Below are 17,732 nucleotides of genomic sequence, written 5' to 3' on the forward strand. Positions count from 1 at the left end.
GCTCAAACAGTAGGGTATTGAAACTGTGTCTTGGTCAGAAACTCACAAACACTGTGTGTTGGAGAGTGGGAGGAGGGGAAGGAGGGTCATGTGTGGCTGGTCTGAAATCAAGTTTATGTAGATGAATTCACAAGACATGAGCATGGCTGTTCACATGAGCATGCCCTCTGTAAATTCAGGTGAGGGAATCAAGGTTGTGTTGTATTTTATCTGTTTCTACTGTGTTTAAGAGCAGGTGTTTAGTACACAGTTCAGAGATTCCTGTGGACAGCCTAGGGGAATTTTGGGAAGATGATCCCCACCATTTACTTGTTCAAAGAGGCAAAGGTTGCAAAGAGAGAGACCTGAAAAGATTTTTTAATGAAACAGGTTTAGGGAGAAAAAGAGAAGGAGAATGAAGGAAGATTAATGAGAAAAACATTTTTTTTTTCTTCCTCAAGTAGGATGTAGCATATTAATGTAGCAATTCAAAAGTGTGCTCAATTAAAATGTGTTGTTGGAACTCAAATGATGTTGGAACAGATGAGTTTTTAAAAAATTATTCCAATACCAGAAGTTTTAATTATCTGGTGTGAACAAAATGCAACTTTTGCTCAGTTACTCTTATTAAGGAAGAAAGTTAAAAAGAAAGTTTTCAAAGGATGGGTAATTTGGTTAAATTAATTGAGAGCTGGGAAACACAACCACTCTGCCTCTGCCATGACTGATACTACCATTTTGTACTAATGTGTTTTTATGAAACCAGGTAGATTTATTTATTCTTTCAAATGTGTAGCTTGTCTAACTTTCCAGGGAAAGAACATGTATCATGCAGTGCATGTACTGAAGCAAAAGGGTGTTCAAGCATTATGTGCAGAAATTATCCCTCAAACCAGCCACTTAACATCAAATCCTGTTCACAAAGTTGCTGAATAATTTCAAGGGATGATAGTAGATATGGAAAGGTTGCTCCAATCCATGGTTAATAGCTGCTGGTTTAGGCAGTCAGTTTCCAGTGGGAACTGAATCTGAACTTCCAGTATGATGTAGGTGGAGAATTGGACACCTCTGCCTGCAGTACTGGGTCAGTTCATGTCATGCTAACCAGGCATTACAGAACTTACCAGAGGGAAATGATAACTGTGGGAATGGGTCTTTAAACTCCTGTAAAGCTAGAATTTAGATCCCTTTCTTCATTCTTCTGAGGGATGCACTTTCATCTTGTGACTGACAAAACAGAGTTATTTTCTGGATATTGATGTATAGTCTGTTTTTTCTCACTTTGTTTTGTGTCTTTAGTGGATTGAGATATTTAGGAATGCAAGCATGGACTCCCCATCCTCTTTTCCACCCTTTTCCCTGCTTAATTCACCAAATGTAGCTCAGTGGTTAGCATGCTTTTGCAGCTATGTATGCAGGATGTGAAATCGAGGTGCCAGTTTCTTCAGGAAGGGAGTTTGCCATTGTTTGTTTGTTTGTTTTTTATTTTTTGCCTTCTAAACTATTTTGCTGAGTTAGTCTGTGGTATTTCCTAGCTCTTGAATTTAATTTTGTTATGAACAGCAGAGCAACATCAAAGATTAATTGGGCCAAACACACATTGCTCTCCCTTCCCAGGGAAGTGTCCTGATTATGAAGTATAGGTCTGTTTCCTTAATTTAGTTCTTCAAGGATTATTAATATGACTGAAATTATTTATTCAATATGAAATTAAATGCATGCTTTAGGATGCAAACCTACGTAGCTACCAAATGACAAGATGGTTAAAGCTTTCTCTCTCTGGCCTATTGCTTTTTTAGTTATTAGACATTATAATAGTTTTAATAACAGGGTTAGGCAACAATTCTGCCTTAGAGGTGTCCATTATTTAGATTTCAAGATGACTTCCCAGGCTGAGGGTCATCTTTATATTGGTTTCCTCTAGCACAGGATAATCCTGACTGTACAGTATCAGGATGAAAGTGTTCCTTGCTTTTGTTCAGCTGTGTCCTTCACAAAAGGAAATCATGGATGAAGTATCTGTTGACAATAATCAGGTTTCTCAAGAACAAGGTGGAGAAATTAGGGCCTGGCTCATGCTTAGCAGAGGAAGAGATGAGAGATAGCTCAGATCAATTCATGATCTTCTAGCTTCCTGCTAGAAGGAAAAACAATTTATATATTTTTTTTTGGAATGGTTAATCTGATCAGGTTTATCAAATAAATGTTTTACTCTTTACATCCTTAAGGAGATGACATTATATACTTGAACACCATTACATTAAAATGTAGCATTATAGGTTACTTATAATACAGATGACAGCTTTTAGAGTTTTTGCAACTCCTTACAGTGTTTTTATGGAAATGACCTTGCTGAGTCATATCTTTCTCTTCAAATGTCACCAAGGAGACAGAAAATCCCCTATGAAAATTTGCATGAAATTTCAAATCCACCAATGAGATTCATTGCCCTTTAGAGTCACTGTGATTACAAAAGTTGTCTGTCCAAACATAGTAATGATGGAAGTTATGAATCCTATCCCCTAAATATCTTACTTTGGAAAGAAATCAATTAATGCATTTCTGATCCAGAAGACATGCTGTTTTATTAATTAGTGTGCAAGGAATTGTTAGGTTAGATGATTATGTTCAATTAAGCATAATGAAAGTAATTAATATAGGTTCTGGTTTTAGGTGGTTGAGTTAATAATGCCATTAAATACTTCTGTTGTGATACTGCTTGTTCTAGTAGAGAAAAAAATTTAAAAGGAAAGAGGCAAAAATGTTTTTTCTTTGTTTCTCTTTCAGTGAGCAAAATAATTTATCCGTCATTGTAACATATGCAGAATAGTTTACATTTCTTTTGTAATTGCTAATGCTTATAAGTACACAGTATTAAAATACATTTTAAAATTTTGCAACATATCCTTTAAAATATTTAATTACAATGTGGTTTCAATGTACTAGTCACAATAAAGGGAGTGTACTTCAAAGTAAGCAAGATTTATTTACCAAACACCTCATGCTCTGTTATGAAGGTCTAGAAAAGGGCCAGTAGCCCACAACAATCACTGTTTGAAAAGGAAGTGGTTCCAAGTAATGATTTCCTCTGGGTGTTACTGTGTCTTTCTGGCTTCTGCTGTTTTGTTTTGAGGAGGTGGCAGTGGAAAGTTGTTTCTCATGGATTCACAGAGGGTATTTTATGCCTCAGAGTTCCTTAGCTGCCAAATGAAGAAGAAACTTGTGATGAACCAGCTTTGGAAGTATTTAATTTCTCTAGTTGTATTTAAATGAGAGAAAATGAAAATTTTCAGCATAACCAATTGCTGTCATAACTATTTCTCCAGGGCATTTTACTGCAGAGAATGGAATATAGGGGTTGTGGAGGTGATGTGTTCACTTCCCTTGGATGTAAGCTGTACTCCTAAGGTTCATAAGGAACACTGATCCAACCAACACTCCTAGCAGGTTAGTCTCTTCAGAAAATGCATTGGGCATAGTCTTAGAGAAGACTTGGCAGAACACATTGTCCCACCCTGTATTAAAAAGCAATATATTCCTACTTTAAAAAATCTGAGCAGCAAAATCTTGATTTAAGGAACATATAAAATTGAATTTCAGGATGTAACTACATAAGTATGTAGAAATAAGGTAGAGAAATATACCAGCCAGCAATAAAAAACCCAAATTTTTCTTCTCATGGTGATTAATCCTGCAAGTAACCTGTGTTTTCATAGGCCCAGTAAAATGCAGGCCAAATGCCATTTGAAAAATTTCTATTTGTTTGACATTTTTATGAGAAATATTTCAGCCTTTTCTGCTCTACAGCTAGTGATACTGCACCTCTTGTCACTAATATATAAAATCAAACTCTAGATGCTTTAAAATTGAAGATAAAATTGAGCTGTTATCCATGCTGCTATATGAACTTTGTCTTCAACATCTGTTCTAAATATGCACCTGGTAAGAACAGTTGCCTCTGTATTGGCTTAGAAATGATAATTGACTGGAGCTTTTCCTTTGCCTTCCTTTGCTGTGCAAGAATGAAATTTCACCCTCTGCTAGATGGATTTTCCCACAGCTGTTACCAGCTTGCAACACATCTTTCTGTTGTTGCTGCAGCTGTGGGTGTCCTGTAGCTGGCTTGTGTAGAGCTCAGTGCAAACCATCGGTTCAGTTTTTCTGTGAAAGGACAAGAAGTGCTTGCATGTACTTTCTTTTTTTGCTTTTGCTACTTGTGGAGGACTTGTGATGCATGAACAATAAATGTCTCCAAAAGCAGCCCTATTTCAAGTGAGCTGTTGCTGGAGAAGTTCTGGGGTTTTTTTTAGGAATGATCTGTAACATGAGCTAATCATTTTGTTTGTATGAGGTCTTTTCACAGCAAAGCCAAAAAGATAAAGCCCTAAAGCAATTATTGTACATTTTGCCGTTTCTATTCCCTCTACATCCCTGCTCTCCCAACAGAGACCATATTATGCTCTTTTTCCTTACTGCTGAGAAGCTCAAAACTATGATACTGTTCTAACTTTATGAGCTTAAAAAAGTGGCCAAAAGACATGCAAATGAGAGACAGAAAAGCTTTTCAGTATTGCAGAAAGTGTACAAAATTATTCTGCTATAATTGGGTAGTTGAACTGAAGGAAGAAAGTGGTGATTCAGAGATAAAAGTGGAAGAGGCACACTCTTCTAGATGCTGCTACTTCCATTTTTTCCCCATCCCAGTCAGGGGGAATTGGCAGCAGAGGGATGGAGCTCAACTTTATGCTTCATGTGTGATATTTCTAAGCAACACCAAGATAAAGTGCTGTAGAGAAGTCTCTTTTAATGGCACACATTTCTCTGATGCATCCCAGTTTTCATAAACTTTGGATTTGCTGTCTACTTGGGCTTAGTTTGAAATGGTAAGGCTGGAAATCACTATATAATGTCTAATTCAGCTTTGTTTTTTGGTTTTTTTTATGGTTTAATGACACAATAAACCTGTAATTATAGCAAAGAAATTTTTTTGTTAGGGAAATATGGTGAGAAACTATTAAATTATTGTACCAAATAAAGAGAAAAGAAAAGACAGTACTATAAAACCTATCCAGGATGTTATGTTATAGATCTGCTTTTGCCCCTTGAAGGATATTTGATAAACTTATGTCTTTTATGCAACTAAAACATTGCAGATGCAGTATTCTATTCAGTATTGATACTGAAATGCTTAATATCAGATGAATATACTGATTACTACAGGAAACTTAATTTGGTAGTATGTACTGGTGGGATCTTAAATGGATTTTTTAAAAATGCTGTCATAAAATAAAGATATAGATCAGTGTCTTTGATCTAATCTCTAAAAATTTCATCCTCAAACTGTGTGTGTGTTAGAGGTTACTAATCTTTTACAAAGAAATCCTGTCTCTTCTCCTGTGTGTATATGCTATTAAAAAAGAAATTATGATAAACTCTTCAACAGTTCCTGTCTGCAGAGCAATCCTTGGAACTTCACAGCTGGCATTAACTCCTTATTCTATACCAAAGTGAAACTTAAACACAGTAGCTGCATTGCAGGTTGTGATACTGCATGACTTTCTCACCAGTTCCACTCTGAGACGTATAATCCTCTCAAACAGAATTATTTTCTTATTATTCTTCCATAAGTTATCATATTAACTTTGGAATGATGTTGCTTGGATCGACATGGAAATTCACTCAATAGCCTGTGATGCAGAAATCTGCTTGCATAGCAGTAACATAAAAATAATGAACCTTGCCTCTGATTTCATCCCAAGAGACTTCTGACCAGCTCAAGAGATGTGTTTCAGCTGCATGCCACCAAAGCCTGCACAGCTGAGGAGGTGCTGCAAAATGAAGTAGAACAGGAAAGAAATCAGAAGTACTTCAATTACCTGAGTGCATGACACTAAGGTGGTGAAAGTAATGTGGAATGCATTAAATGAGGTCAGAGATATGACTTTCTTGAAGCTACTTGGTGTGTCAGAAGTGTTTTAAAGAACTTTCAGTTTGCCTCTGACATTGTTGCAATAATTTAAGAAGAAAGATGCCCAAGCTTTCCGGTCCTTGTAATTGAATATGGTTTCTGCAGATCCTTGTGAATTCCTCAGGTGGAGGATCTGTAAAATGGGAGTCAAAGGTGGTCCCTGGTGTCTCTTTTGACAACCAAACAAGATATGTCCAGTATGGATGTTCAGATAATTGAAATTCATCATGTATCTGTAAAGGTGACAGCACAAATCACTATTTCTAGAGTGTACAGGCTGCAGCCAAACCCTTTAAAGGTCTCCTCTATCAGCATGAAAGGTTAGTGTAGTGTTCTGAAGGGTTCTACATCTATCTTTTATGGTGTCAACTGCCACAGAACTGAGAGGAGCGAAAAAAAGAGGAAATTTCATTAGAGGAAGGGATGGGGTAAGACAGCTGGTGGAGGAAGGTGAGAAAATTTTCCATTTGTATGCAAGGAAACACTTGAATCAAAGGGTCACTGCAACCTTTAAAAGAAGATTTTTTTAATAGCTCAGTGTACTCAAAGTGCATGCAGCAAGTCACTTTTCACAGGTGATCTACTGCTCCTGGGCCAGTTTTTATGCAGACTGAGCATCTCCAGAAGCTGGGCTATCACACGAGCCTGATATACTCATCTCAGGTCTTGCCAGTGCTGGCTGTTTGTCTGCAGAACTGGGTCTGCTTCAGCGTCAGGGCCAGCAGCTGTTGGGCTCCTTCCTCTGCTGTCACCAGCAGATACCAGGGCAGTGATGTGGAATTACTATCAAATGCCTCAGACAGTGACATGGGCATATCCTTTGTTCTTCCCTGGCAGCTGCCCAGAGGCCATTAGTCCATGATGGAAAGGAGGAGGACTTGGCAGTGATTTGAATTGTATGTTGACAGAAGGCACATAAACAACTCTTTATTTCCAGAGTCTTCTTTGGTAGCTCTGAAAATATCCTTCCTGTCATGAAAATGTAGCTGATTATGATCTTGAATCTAGGGAGAGAGGATGCTGCATATTGATGTTTCTAAGTACCCCTCTTCACTGTTTTGCCCTCTTTATCAAAAATAAATGTAATTTAAAATTAAAATGCTACATTAGTGAAATTTTATTAAATTTAATTTGATTTAATTTAAAATAAAATTGCTGAAAAGTTAGATTAACATTAAAAAATGCATAATAAAATATTTAAACTGCAGAAGTCCTTAGGGAGAAGTACTATCATAACCTGCCTTTTCCTTCTCTTCCACCCATCTTTTCCCCAATGACTGTATCTTGTGTACTCAGATTCTTTAAGAAATTATGCACTTGAAAGGGTAACAGGCTTTTCTGAATGCCAATAACTGTAAAAACATGCATTTAAAAATGAGGAAACTGATATGTAAAGGTTCAATGAGTTCTTCAAAGAACAAATTAAACTGGTGTTAGTCATTATGTATCATTGCTTTCACCCATGGAAGTGGGTGTATCTATCATGCTCCCATTCCTAAATAAATGTATAGCTAGACACCTAACAGGATCAGCTGTAAATGCAATATTTACAGTTTAGGTTTTTTGGGGGTGAAAATCTGCATATCACAGACTTCCACAAATGTAAGCACAAGATAATCCTTCATCAGAATTAGTCATAATGATTGTGAAGAGATCTGAATTTTTATATTGCTCCTGTGTCTGTTGTGAGTTTCTTTTGAATGAGCTGATAGTTTCAGTTTTTAAATGTGTCAGGTCACCATTTTTTATACTAATGAGTAACAGAGGTTGTTCTCTGGCAATAGTTACCTTTATCTTTCAGTGCATATAAAGGTTTGATGTGCCATTAACTAATATTCTTGAGGTGAAAATTTATTTTGCTGTTATCTAAAGCTTTGAGTATTTTAAAGAAAATTTCTCTAGCTGTCTATTAGATGAAAAAATGCTTGGCCAACATTGTGTAATACATTTCAATTGTCAGTTATTTAATAATTGCAGTAATATTTTTAAAATTATTTTAGAGCAGATTTAGGGTTCTGCCCTTAAAATCCTGCTTGTAAAAAAATGTGAATCAGTCTAAGGAAGGTCTGGCATGTTTTTGATGTAACTGAGCCTACCATTCATTCTCCCTTGGTTGGCTTAGGATAATTATTTGGACCTAGTTTCACCACAGATCCAAGGTGTACGTAAAAGTTCATAACAATGTGACAGACTACTTTAGGACTGTGAGTTAAACTTTCATTCTATGTTTCGGGGATCTGAATGCTTCTCTGTTCCAAATAAAATCACTTTTAAGCAAAATATAAAGTAATCATGCGGCCATTAGTTGAAATTTTAAAAGTAGTGGTCAGAACTTAAGACTTGTGATTTAGGAGGAGCACTGGTTATTAACTTGAGGTCAGGAATCACTTCTAAGGCTTTTAAAAATTCAAGAAGGGGTGAGTAAGGGAGATTTGAAAATTAGAGCATTATTACCTTCAGTTAGTATATATATATATATATATATATATATATAAATATGGTATTTCTGTTTTCATGTGGCTGATGTAGCCAAAACATCGTAGGCTTAAATCTTAGTTCTTGCTTTTGTACTGAAGCACAGTGCGTAGTGCACAGGGCTAGGTTCCTTGCTGGCTCAAACTGAGCAGAGTCCAAAAACATGGCTTTTCCAAGGCAATAGAAAGGGAAATCTATGGCATGTCATCCAGTGGAACTGGATCAGAGGAGTTTACAATGAAGGGATAAGACTGGAGTTACTGTCTGTGCTGTATGGCAACTGTCTGGGATCCCTGGGGATGTACAGGTGTTGGAATTACAGCATCATTTACTTCTTCATCATCTGCCATTGTCTAGTGGATGCTGCCTCTCTCCTTCTGGTCCCCATCTCCTTTCAATAGATGTTTGAATATTTCAGTTTGCCACCAGCAGCCTCCTGTCTAATTGTGTGGAGATAGGCAGTCTAAACAAATTCTGCTAGGAAATCCATCTCCCAGCTGAACTACTGAGCCAATAAAGGACTTGGCTCTGGTTCCCTCTGTGCTGTTCAATGTATGAACACAATACTGTTCACTTTGGTGGATCCGTGAGGGATAATCATTAATTTCCTAGCCCAGCGTTTTCCCTGAGTTTGGGAAGAAGGAGTAAGAAAAATCTACCCTGATCTGAAACCAAGAGTCAAACATATTCCCATGTAGGAAACAGAAATATTTTTCTTATGATTTTAATTTTGATCATTTTAATATTAGCTAAGAAATCTTATTTATCCTCCTTTTTTTAAAAAAAAAAATACTTGAAATACAGGATTTTGTGGATTATTTTGAAAATATTCAAGTGTTGTTTTAGCTTTTAAGTTTCCTTTGTCCTCACTATCCCAGTTACCCTGACAGTAGCACTGTATTCCATTTATTATTTTCATTTTAGGATGGTTTTTTCATAAGGAGTAAGTTCAAGGTTTACCAACCATTCTTTATCCCTACATCTGTTTCCTTCCTCAAGTGAAATAACTGGTAAGATTTACATGCCAAGAAGACAGTTTGGACATTATTGCATCAAAATGTGCCCTTTCATCAAACCAACTAGTTAAAAAAAAATTAATCATGTTTAAGAAAATCAGTGTCAAGCTTTATCTAACTTCTGTAGCAGAAACAAAACTGAATACTAAAGTTTGTTCATTTATTTTAAACCATGTTATTGTGATAACTGCTCTGCAAAGTGGTTTGGGATATCAGTTTTGTCCTCAGCAGCCTTAGCTGTATTGCTTTCTACTTGGTTCTTAGTGTTCAAATATTAGAACACAGATTACCATCAGTTACTGTCTCATTAATGCCTCCTGATTGGATACAAAGTGATGCTGCACTGAGGAGTACAGAGGTAGACCTTACTTTAGATGTTTTCTTTATATTCTTGCTTTCTTTGGAGAATTGGTGGATACCAAATACTTGGCTCTCAAATTGAATATACAAACTGTAGCTCAGAGGAGGCAAGGCTGGAGCTGAAATGCTTTCCCTTAGTCCTGTGCCAAACAGGGGTTTGGCAAAGAAATTAACCTGCAAACACTTATTTTAGTGAAATAATGCTATTCTGAATCAGAACTTTCTTACATGGTGCTGGAAAGAGTAGCTTGCTTTTTACTTTTTGACTTTTTACTTTTAGACTTTTTACTTAGCTGTGCTTGTATTCTTCTGCCTTTGTGAATTTAGAGAAGAAGATACAAATCTCCACTTACACCCCTTATGATAAATCAGAGCATATTGTAGAATCATAGGATGGTTTGAGTTGGAAGGGACCCTAAGGATCATCCAGTTCCAAGCCCTCTGTCTTGGGCAGGGACACCTTCCACTAGGCCACATCTAATAGACTAGTTTGGAGAAATGTCTCAAAGGTGTCTCTTCTTCTCATTTGTTTTACTGGAACTGTTTTGTTCTGTTTCTGCTCTACACTAGTGCTTTAAGAATGCTCAAAGCATTTTGAGTCCAGAACGGAGAGATCTTTCCTTCCTATTCATCTGGTGCTGTTTGAGGTGTAAATGAGTAACTTTCAGCCTTGACTGTTGACAACTTTTCATGTAGGTATAACTTCATGACTGTAAATTCATGAAATACAGGGACCAGAAACCATAGTCTTATATCATAAAGGAAAAAGTTTTCCAGCAAAACTGAAAACATGTGCTTTTGATTCTTGGAAAATGTTAAAATAGTGGAAGGTACAATTACACTTAAAAGATTTTAGAGGGCTTTTTGAAGAAAATTTCCAAGCTCAAATGGAGGCTTGAAAAGTTGCAGTCCTTTTACAGAAAAGGCTCAACATATGCATAGAAAAGTATTCCTTGTTAAACATAGCAAGAGCAAAGAAATAAACCATTATCTTGTGCCACTGTGTAAGATGCCATTATATTATGCTTCAAGAAATGACAGCAGATGAATGGAAGGAAAAAATTGGAAGAGCTAGAGATGGCAGTCCATAAAAATTGTGCAAGGGAAAATGGAGTGACTGAGTTAAAGAGCAAGGAAATAATTTCTTCTGTAAGCTCATGCATTAAAAGAGAAAAAGAAAATCTGAATTGAAACTCAACTGAAGCTTTTCAGATGGCATAGCCTGTTTTACCTTTTTCAATCCAGACGTCAAATAATAGTTCAAAATGAAACATTTTAAAATGCTGTACTTTACATTTTTGACTAAGGTGAAAGCAAAGGATGGAATTTCTTGCTGTTATCTTGTCTGCTCTGCTTGTTACAGCTCTGACTGTGTTCTCATGTTAGATTACTATTTTGAGATTGCAAAGCAATGTGGAATGAGGAGATAACTTGCGTTTTACAAAAAAATTTAAGGAAAGCACATGAGACAAAGTTTTAAAACAACATGTTGAAAATTGCAGGCCATTTCAAAATTGGAAGAAAAAAAGAATCATATCAGGGTAATTTTTCATTAGTTTTTCAGAATTACAAATACTTTTTTTTCCATTTTTTCCTTTTTCTTTAAGGAAATTAAAAAAATAAACCTTGCAGTGCTCTTTCAAGTGTATCTTCTGCTTTTACTTACAGGTCAAAATTGAAATTACATTGAACAAGATATTTTGTCATGAGCTAGAGGCCTGGATAACCTTAATAAGAAGTGGTACAGTTTAATAGATATAAATGGTCTTTATTCTTCAATCCGTCTGTTTGGAGGGAATAGAGGTTATCATTTCAATGCAATTCCTACATAAACTAAAAGTGGAAAAAATAACATGGTAAAACTAAACTAAAGGAACTTAAAGTTTACTTTAGAGAAAATATTTGTCAAAGCAGCATCAAAGTCTGCAGTGTCATGAACTGATACTGAGAGAGAGTCTTTCCTGAAGAAACATTTCAGATGTCTTTTCTCTTCCATGGCTCCTTTGAAATACTTTACTTTCATAAAAGCTAGAGATCCATATTTCATTTCAGGGACACACAACATGATGTCCATCAAAAGTTTCCATTTTTTAGATTAAAATGAAATTTTGAAACAGGACACCTGTATATATATATATATATATATATATATATATATATATTTAGTGCCTGCGTGGCTTCATTTTTCCTTTAGTTCTGAGAATCACAGGACTGTTAAGTTTGGAAAAGACTGTTAAGATCATCAAGTCCAACCATCAGCCCAGCACCACCACTATGTTAATCACTAAACAGCGTCCTGAAATGCCATATCCAAGCACTTTTTGAACACTTCCAGGAATGGTGAATCCATCCCTTCCCTGAGCAGCCTTTGCCAGTGCTTGACAACCCTTTCCATGAAGAAGTTTTTTGTAATGTCTAATCAAAACCTCCCTTGATGCAACTTGACACCATCCTCTATTTTGGTTATAAGCACTCTGGAGCAAGGAGCCAGTTTTGCTTCCTGCTTGTACCTTGCTTGGCTAGTGGTGTGCTGCAAAGTGGACTGGTCCCCACAGTGGTAAGAGGTCCTGTCTGAGTGCCTGTGCTAGGAGCAGTGCAATTCCAGAAGAGCGTTGCTAAGAATGGCTTATCTGTTTTTATGGCTTCCAGAGAGACACTGTGTGTGTATTTTTATATATGTATGTGCATGCAGTGTGAAGATGACTAAAAACGTACTTGTATCTTCTTCAGTATGCATGTACTCAAGAGAAGGGGATGTGAATAACTGAAGTGCCCAGGCTTTTGACGGGCTCTTCCTTGTCACACACCCAGCCTGCAGAGGTGAGCCGCAGCCAAGGCACTATGTATCATGTTGTGATACCAGATTAACCTTTGGTGTACTCTTATTCATTCTAAGATGCATACAGAAAGGTGGCTGCCTGAACACAGGAGGAGAGGAGATATTGGTCACAGCTGCAGCTCTTGCTTTTCTCATTATTGTATTTGCAGAGACCCTCGTGGCAGGAAGGAATGATGAATCTGACTCCATGTTCTCAGAAGGCTAATATATTATTTTATATACTATGTTATATTTAAGAATACTATACTAAACTATACTGAAGAATACAGAAAGGATACCTACAGAATGCTAAAAGATAGTAATGAAAACTCGTGAGTCTTCCAGTCTTGAAACAGCTTGGCACTGATTGGCCAATGAGACAAAATGACTCACACCAGAAACCAATCAGACAATCACCTCTGGGCAAACAATCTCCAAACTCATTCCACACATGAGCACAACACCAGAGAAGCAAATGAGATAAGAATTGTTTTCCTTTTTCTAAGGCTTCTCAGCTTCCCAGGAGAAAAATCCTGGGCGAAGGGATTTTTCAGAGAATGTGAATGCAACATCTCACCTTTCCAAAGGGGGAATCCCCTGCAGCACTGTCCTACCAGCATTTACCTGGGTAATGCTTTTCTCTCTGAGCCATTTGTCTTCTCTCATGTCTTCCTGATGGACAAAATAATTTCCAGGTAGAATCTCTGCCCCTGGTTGCTTGATTTTCTCAGCAGGTCATGCTTTGGACATCTTGGGAATACCTGCATTTGCAGCAATCTTAATTGAAGGTGGATGTATGCAGCTGAATTCAACAGTTTCAGTGAGTTCTAGTGTCAGTCTGAAACACTGTATTTTGGCTTCACACAGAAAAATTGTTTTATTTTAATGGCCATTAACGCTAAACTGAGAAAAGGTCTGGTTGGTGTGCTCAGAAGACAGAAAATATCAGAGGGAGAAAGGGAATAGACATTTTAGATCTCTATAAAAAAAATTAGTTGTTTAAAAAAATTTGTAAATGCAAGTTTAAAAAGTTTTTGCATACACAAATTCTCTGAAACATACATTCTTCTTTTTCAACAGCATTCTGGCTCGTTAGTTTTCTTAATACTTAAATTATTTATTCTGGGAAACTCGTAACTATTTTTTTATTGCTGTGAACAAGCAGATAGTGAAAGATTACTAGAATTTCATGACCAGTATTGCATGGCTTTTCAGCCTTAGTACATTTAAATGCCTGAACTTGCATTAAGTTTTTTGGCTCAGCTCCATGACATATTTCTTTTTTTTCAGAGTGGCCAAGTTTAGATTTTCAGCCAGAAAGCCAGAAGGCTTTGGAGAACAGGTAAAACTTGTTTCTTGCGCTGACTAACTTTGCATGAGTTTGAAAGAGGTTTAAAACCTTTGTGCTTTAACCCAAATCCAGCTTTCAAATTCAAAGTTAGCCCATCTAATTGGGATTTGGATCAGACAGGTGAATTTCTGTCTTTAACATTTTTATTTATACATGCCACTACCTTCTCCTTTATCTTGTTTTAGGTAAAATTAGTTCTGAATAAAAAATTTTTATCACATCCTGAGGCTGCATTTTTAAAAAAAGAATAAAATGACCACTATGATTTCCAGTCAGTTACTTTAGCTGGAGTTGGTTTGTTAACTTCCAACTCATCAGTGAAAGAAACTGCTCCAAATCTAGAGCATTATTTTAACATTTTCCTTTCTTTAATACAAGAAGTATCTTGGCATGAGCTGTGCTTACCTCTCCCAGGAATTCTGTAGCCATGTGATTTACATCTAGACCTGTGAGGCTTCCTAACAGCTGCTTCCTGAAATATGCACAAATAATTTACAGCAGCCTGTGATGACTTGTTGAATAGTGCATTAAACCACCTGAAGAAGAGGTATTTATGCAAGCCAGTAATGTAGAGCATGTTGCAAGCTCTGGTTTTAAGGAAATAATTGTTGTAGTTCAACTCATTGCTGTGCCAAGTTTTACACAGTAATTTTAGAGACAGATTAAAGAAAAGAAGGGTTTTGTGCATGTGCTTGCTGTAGGTACCTACCTGGCCCTTAGTCAGTGAACCTCTGTTAGAAATTAATATAGTTAGTACTGGCCTAAATTACTTTCTTTTGTTGAAAGTAGGCTTTGCACCAGCACTTCATTTTATCAAATCTGTGTGAGTACTCTTGGCTGACTGGCCTAAAGTATTAGCTATTTCTGAAAGACCAAGTGTCTTTGTTCAGCTCTGTGCCCTGCAGAATGTTGCCACTGCAAGCCTCCCTTCTCTGGAAGGAAGATGGATATTTTGAGGCATTCTGAACCAAGGTGACTCTTGCTGCCAGTGTCTAGATCACCTAGAGCAGTGTGGAGTCTTGTGGCTGAGCATTCAGAGTTAGTTTCAATTTCTAAATTTTATCATTACTTCTAAAGACCCTGTGTGCCTCTCAGAGACTTTATAATTGCTTATCTACCTTGGACTCCACTTACTGCCTTCAGAATGCTCTTTCCTATTCAAAGGTTTTATAAGATAAGAATTGAGATAGAGATAAGAAATAGAGAGAAGTAAAGGCTTTAATTGGTTGCTACTTTATAGTGTTCTGTATTTCAATGTCTATTTATAACATATCTCTTCAGTCCCTTAGTATTTACTAAGGGAAATATTTACTGTCCTCCTCCTACTTCCACTCCAGGGAAAGCCAGGGTATATTCCACAGTCTGGAACACAGTAATTTGATAAATTTACTGCTTAGCCAATAATACCTGCAAATGGTTCAAAACATTTGTTGTATCACTACATAATAAATCAGTGACTGAATACTGGAAAAGAGCTCTGGCTGCTGAAGTCACTGTGTCCCCTAACTCTTGGAAACTGCACTTCTATTGAAATTTAGATATGTCAAGTTGCTGAGTAACCTCACACTGTGCACAGGGAGGTGCTAAGAGTGTGATACAGAGGAAATAGCAGGCAATAGCAGGGAGGGGAAATGTCTAAATCTAGCAATTAGGAAATGCTGGGGTGAGAAGTCAGGGTCCAGCTTCTCATAATACTGTGCCCAGCTGAACTGGAGGCTCCTAAGAAGACAGTGCCCCTTGGACTCTACGCCAGGTTATTGCCCTTTCGTGGCAAAAAGAATCATCTACATCACTGGCCTAATGTCCCAGAGGAATTTTTATAAATGTCAGTCTTATGTGGTGCAGAATTTAGAATTTTTTTGCTTTCACTAAGAATATCCCAACACCACGGTCTGTGTTGTGGGAACCATCTGCCTTCTTCTAGAGCTGTTTTTAATCTCTAATCAAAGATTAATAGGGCCAAGCTTTGGGCCATGAAGTCTGTGGAGGAGAGAAAAAGAAAGTGCCTACAGCATTCACCAAAGACATGGAAAAGTGAGGTACAAGTTGGTGCTGTGATTTATAGCTGGGATTCAGCAGCCAGGGATGCTGAGATAAGCCCTGAAACACCTCTCTAAGGCTGTGAACCTGCCGTGTGCCACCTGAAGTACTTTTCCAAAGTATCACTTAACACCTCCCAGATGGTATCTCTCTACCTGCACTTGCAGCTACCCAATGCTGCCTGCCAGTGCTTAACTTGGAGAGGTGTTCCATAACTCTTGCATCTCTGAAGGATGTATCAGTATCCTGGATGTGCCTCCATATCCCAATTTTGTTCAGATTTCCCGGGGAGAGGGCTCCCCAGGGTTTTTCCCTTTCACCTGGACGTGTATCCAATATTAAAGTCCAGTCTGAGGTTGAACTGCTACTTCAAAATGTAGAATCCACAAGTTAGGAGACTAAATAAATGTAAATTTAATTCTGATCGGAGCTGAACAATCAGGTTCCCCTCTGACTGCTTTCTTCACGCAGAGCTGGGGCTGAGCCTTCAGTGTCCATAACAACAACTTTCCCTGCAAATGGTGTCCTAATTCTGTCTAAAACTGTCCTGGGGGACTTTGACAGCTCCTCTGAGTTCTTTTTGCTATTTCTCTTCATCTGTTCCCCTTTATCCAAAATTCTTTTCATGATGCCAGTCTGTTGGAAATACAGTTTTGATGGGTTATTTGAATATTAGCTACTGTTTGAACAATTCCAGCCCTGTGCTTCTTGGGTTACTGCTGAAGTTGTTGAAGTGCTCAAAAAATAATTCAAGCTTTTATATACATATTCAGAAGAGATTTTTATCTTTAGAATATTCTATATAGCTCTCTAACACTTGACTGATATGAATCATCTGATCATTGGACTGTTCTTAGGTGAATGGAGAATGCATTTCCATTTCTTTTCCCTCCTTCCCTGCCCCCAAACATTCAGAATTGGAAAAACCCGGTTTTCTTAGAGAATGCCCACAGCCTGAGGGTTGGGCTGTTTTCTTGGGAGTTAGAAATCACTGTCCCAGAGAGAGGAATTCACAATTTCAGCAGAATTAGAAGCTGATTCTTTTCAAAGAATCAAATACAAACCCTAGTATTCAAAGGGTTCTTGAAGCACTGGAGTTTTAGGACAGCTTTTTTCACCTCCACATTTTCTCCCAGTTTGTGTGATGAGATATTTTGAGATCACCTATCACATAGATCTCTACTAGGTGGAGGCAAGGTGACAGATGAAACTTGCTGCCTGTACCCCTGGAGCTGCAATCATACTAGCCTTGATATCAAGTGTGGTTTTATATCACTTGAGCCAGAAACACCAATAGCTAAGGAATTTTAAGGCAGCTTATGAAAACTGTGTGTTTTGATATTGTTGTACTCCTAAAGAGGTCTTTATTTGCCTGAAAGTCTCTTGTGATGTATCCCAAAAATTATCTCTGGGTTTATGTTGGATACATTTTTTGGCTTGGGTTTGGTTGGTTTTTTTTTTTTAATTGTGTTCCTACCTGCAGTTTAATGTTAGCCTTCCTGTGATACCTTGAGAGATATGTTTGGTGGATTTCTTTCAACTTGACATTTAAATCTGATTTCACACATAAGATTTTTTTAAAATTATATAGTTACCTAAGAGAAATTATTAGATGTAATTTCATAACTTATTGAAGTAAATTATTACCTAGCATAAATACAGGAGTCATTTGCTGTCCATAATAGTCTTTAACTGAGAACTTGGGCTCCAGTAGAAAAATAAACA

Source organism: Onychostruthus taczanowskii, unplaced genomic scaffold (genome assembly GCF_017590055.1).
Source record: "Onychostruthus taczanowskii isolate IOZ18803 unplaced genomic scaffold, ASM1759005v1 scaffold38, whole genome shotgun sequence".
Taxonomy (NCBI): Eukaryota; Metazoa; Chordata; class Aves; order Passeriformes; family Passeridae; genus Onychostruthus; species Onychostruthus taczanowskii.